This window comes from Mandrillus leucophaeus, unplaced genomic scaffold, assembly GCF_000951045.1.
Source record: "Mandrillus leucophaeus isolate KB7577 unplaced genomic scaffold, Mleu.le_1.0 Scaffold21, whole genome shotgun sequence".
In the NCBI taxonomy this organism is placed as follows: domain Eukaryota; kingdom Metazoa; phylum Chordata; class Mammalia; order Primates; family Cercopithecidae; genus Mandrillus; species Mandrillus leucophaeus.
This window is the reverse complement of record NW_012102143.1, coordinates 8246050-8250576: the sequence shown is the minus strand read 5'-3', so window position 1 is coordinate 8250576 and position 4527 is coordinate 8246050. Positions and strand designations below refer to the sequence as shown.

Below are 4527 nucleotides of genomic sequence, written 5' to 3'. Positions count from 1 at the left end.
CCTCCAGAGTGACATGGTCTGGGGGTGCACTCACACGGCAGCCATCCTCATGGGGTGGGCCCTCCTCCAGAGTGACATGGTCTGGGGGTGTACTTGCGTGGCGGCCATCCTCACGGGGTGGGCGCCCCTCAAGAGTGACGTGGTCTGGGGGTATACTTGTGCGGCGGCCATCCTCATGGGGTAGGCCCCCCTCCACAGGGACCGAACAGTGCTCCGGGGGCTGGCGCCTGTCGTTACTCTTGGTAATGTTGTGCCATTTTTCAGCCATAATAAGAGCCACTTAAACTGGAACTCTTGTCTGAATCCTCTGTGCTCCTACAGCGCTCCCACCTGATGTTTCAATGATTCTTAGGCTAGTCAGGAAGCCCCTGTGATACTTCTATTATTTTATGCTAAGAAACCGTGCCAGAGCCCATGCAGTTGACAGGGACCACAAAAGACGTGTTCGTCTGAAGACTGGAGAAAGCCGGCACGCCATGCAAAAGACAGCCTTCGGAGGCGAGTTCACAGAGCCCAGTGCGAGCGAGTGGCGAGGTGACGCAGCTTTCAGCAGTGAGCAAGGGCAACAGAGGATCGCTTTGAAATGTAGTTTTCTGCTGCTCTCAAGGTTCATTTCATTTCTAGAAAAAAAATCCCATAAGGGAGTTTTTGTAAATCGAAATATCAGTAATTTCATTGGAAAAAAAAGTAGCTATTCTCAAGCCTCAAAATGGACAGCTATGTGTAGTGAAACCTCCCACAGCTCGGACGTGATCCCCCTTGTTTCCGTGGAGGCCGCCAGCTACCCTGACACATCCCAAAAGATGTTTCCAGCACAGGTGACCCACGCCCTCCGCTCCGGCAGCCGCTGTGCTTGCCAGGGGCACATAAGCTGCACTCACGGCAGACACACCGCCCGGATTTGGGTAACTCAACCAGGGACACAAAAACTCATAGGGAGGAGTGAGTTGGGAGTGTCCGTGGGAGGCAGCACGTGACAGCAGTGAGCCATGGGGACCTGAGAGAGGAGGAGGCTTCCTGAGAATCGCTGGCGATCAGCACCTGGGAGCCCACTTTGTCGGGGGACCCTGATCTGTGCCCCCAGAGCCAGTCCACTGCCTGGACTGGTTGTGGAGAAATGCCATTATCCCACTGGCTGGGCTGGGGTGTGGGGTTGCAGGGCAGAAGGAGCAAGGGACAGGAGTGTGGATCGCGGTTCAGATGGTGCCCCTGGGGCCCAAGCTGGAAAGGGCAGGATGAGGAGCCAGGGGCAGGGTGGGCGCGGGGCCTGGCAGTGGATGGAGAGCTGGAGTGCCGAGCCTGCTGGGCCGGGGCAGAGCTGCCTTAGGTCCCTGTGTACAGGGAGGCTGTGAGCAGCCGAGCAAGGGAGCTTTGAGAAGACAGTGATGGGAGTGGGGCAAGCACAGGCAGCCCTTTCTGAAGAAGAGGACAGAGTCTGGGAGGCTGCAGCGGGAAGATGCAGGACCAGAGCAGTGGGGCCGCTGGGAAGCAGGGGTCGCGGTGAGCACAGGGCAGCCCCCGGAGGGTGGCCACGGCAGCATGGAAGAAGGTGGGGAGCCGGCGCCTCCTCACCCAGGAGTGACTGGAGAGCGGACGGGGGCAAGGCCGGCAGGAGTAGAAGCCAGGCAGTGACTTGGACCTGGACCTGAGGGGAGGACGGAGCAGCAGCCCAGGGAAAGGCTGCACCTGCAGTCAGGGAGGCCACGGGAGAAGGGGTGGCCTGGGGCAGCCTCAGGGCGCTGGGGGACGTGCTGAGAGACGGGAGATAGGGGGCTTCCAGGGAGGAGGGGTGACAGAGTGGCTGGGGCTGGGAGGACTCACTTTTCATGGAACTCCCTGGGTGAGCTGGGTGCTCAAGGTGGGTGTCTTGGCCTGGACAAGGCCCGCTTGCCCTGGCGTTAATGGCAGGGGGCAGGGGTACCTCTTCTCAGAGGGCTCTGGGGACATTCAGGTTGGAGGGGGAAGGACTTGATCTCAAGTCAGCCAGAGGACAGGTTTGTTTTCATGGAATCTGGTGGTTTTCTTGTTTTGCCATATTTGAACCCTGAACTTAAACATCGTGGAGTGGTGGCAGAAACTTTGTCAGAAAACCGGCTATTCGTGGGGAAAGAACTGAAACCCTGACCCCAGCTTCACACCACGCATGATTAGTTCAGATGTCATAGACCTGCGCATAGATGCGGAACTGATCAAACTTCTGGAAGGAGACCTAGTAGAAACTTTCCCAACCTTGATGGGGAATGGGAGGCAAGATTTCTTAGGTCGCCAGAATCATCGACTAGATACCAAAAACCCAAAACGGGATATTTCCGCAAACCGAAACACTTCTGCCTTTGAAAGGCACCATTAAGAAAATTAAAAGGCAAGCTACTGAATGGAAGGAAATATTCACAATGCATATATCTAACACACCACTTGTATCCAAAATGTAGAGCCCGCTCCTATAACTCAATAGTAAAAAGACAAGCCGCCCACTTAAAAATATGGGCAAAAGGTTTGAACAGGTACCTCACAAAAAAAGGCATGGGGATGGCCAGTAAGCATGGAAAAAATGCTCAGCATCGCTGGGCATCAGGTAAATGCAAATCAAAACCATGGCAGGCAGCCCCTTCATCCCTGTGGGGATGGCCGGAGTTACACAGGCCGGGTGCTGGAGCAGATGCGGTGTCCCTGGACCTCTGCGTGCTGCCTGTTGGAATCCGAATCATACCTGGGGAAACAGGCAGGCAGTTTCCTGCAAAGACACATACCCACCAACCCTGTGACCCAGCGATGCCCCTTCTCCGTATTTGCCCAAGACATATGAAAGCAAGCAACACAACGAGTCGCCTTCTTACAGTCACGGTCACCAAAGAATGGAAACAGCCAAGCTCCCATCAACGGGAACGGCCGTGCAAACTGGGGCCCCTGCACGCACTGGAATGCTGCTCCGCAGTGACAAGGAACGGACCACTGGCGCCTGCAGCAGCTTGGGGGAGCCCCAGAGGCGTGGTGCCTAGACAAAGAGGCACCCCCATGGTTCCACTGATGAGAAATTCAGAGTCAGCAAAGCGAATCGACTGTGAGAGAAAGCAGACCAGGGCTGGGAGGCTGCAGAGATGGGTGGTGCTGTGGCTTCATCAGGGCGTGGACTCCGAGGGTGTTTATGTGCATCAGCGTGTCCAGCTTTAAGACTGTTGTGACGAGGTGGCACTTTCCTGTGTAGCTGCCACAAACCACACGTGGCTCCCAAGCACTTGAAACGTGGCTGGGTCTGCCAGGACATGCCGTTGATGCAGAGTGTGGGATTTCAGACACTCGGTCTGAAGGAAGGACCCACGGTGTCTTGTCAATATGTTTATATTGATTATAAGTTGAAAGGATGGCTTTTATAATGGTTTAATTGAATACTAAAATTCCATTCATTTATTTTTAAGCCACGTTAATGTGGCTACTAGGAAATTATAAATTTCAGATGCGGCTCCCATCGTGTTCACTCTGCTGTCGTGTCCTGGCGCGTGTGGTTCCTTGTTGTATTTCTTGGAAATCACTGGTACGAATCTGATGAAAGGGCAATGGTTTGGAATTGAAGTGGTTGGGTTTGTATGAAGCTTTATTCTACAGTCAAGCCAGTGTTTAGAAGAAAACATTATTTGCTTTTCCATCTTTCTCCAGAAGACAAGGATTGCCTTTAGGTGCGGCACCGGGTTGGCCCCAGGGCCCCATGGGGGCTGCGCCTTGGCTTCTGGCCTGGCGTCTGTGTCCCATCCCCGGGCCGCGAGAAATGAAAGGTTGAAAAACTGGAAGATAATTTCTGGTCAGGGTGAGGTAGAGGGAGCAGCTCTGCAAGTTCTGCCCTTGGGGCTCTACGGGGTGGCCAGTGTGACTGTGTGTGTGTGTGGAGTGTGGCCGGGGTGAGTGTGAGTGTGGGTGTGAGAGTCCGGTGAGCTTAGTGTAGGGTGTGAATGTGGGATGTGGGTGTGTGGAGTGGGTGAGGTGAGTGTGGGGTATGAGTGTGAGGTGTGGGAAAGGTGACAGGTATGAGTGTGAGATGCGGGTGTGGGTGGGAGGTGGGCGTGGGGTGTGGGTGGGTGTGAGGCATGAAGTGTGGGTTTGTGGGGTGTGGGTGGGATATGTGTGTAAGTGGGTGTGAGGTAGATGTGGGGTGTGAGTGGGATGTAGGCATGAGTTTGCATAAGGTTAGGGGGTGTGGATGGGTATAGGTTGTGAGGGGGTGTGGGGTGTGGAATGTGGGTGTGAGTAGTGTGCAGTGCAGGTATGAGTGTAGTTGGATGTGAGTAGTATGTGGTGTGAATGGGTGTGAGTAGTGTGAGGTGTGGGTGGGCGTGAGTAGTGTGCGGTGTGAATGGGTGTGAGTAGTGTGCGGTGTGGGTGGGTGTGAGTAGTGTGCGGTGTGAATGGGTGTGAGTAGTGTGCGGTGTGGGTGGGTGTGAGTAGTGTGCGGTGTGAATGGGTGTGAGTAGTGTGCAGTGTGGGTGGGTGTGAGTAGTGTGCAGTGCAGGTATGAGTGTGGTTGGGTGTGAGTAG

The 4527-nt window shown here is 54.8% G+C and overlaps 1 protein-coding gene across 1 annotated transcript in view; it reads left to right on the top strand.

Annotated features, from left to right (window-relative positions):
* HDAC4 (histone deacetylase 4) overlaps positions 1 to 4527 on the top strand; it is a 271636-nt gene that overhangs the window by 130125 nt on the left and 136984 nt on the right. The gene's annotated exons all lie outside the window — the stretch shown is intronic.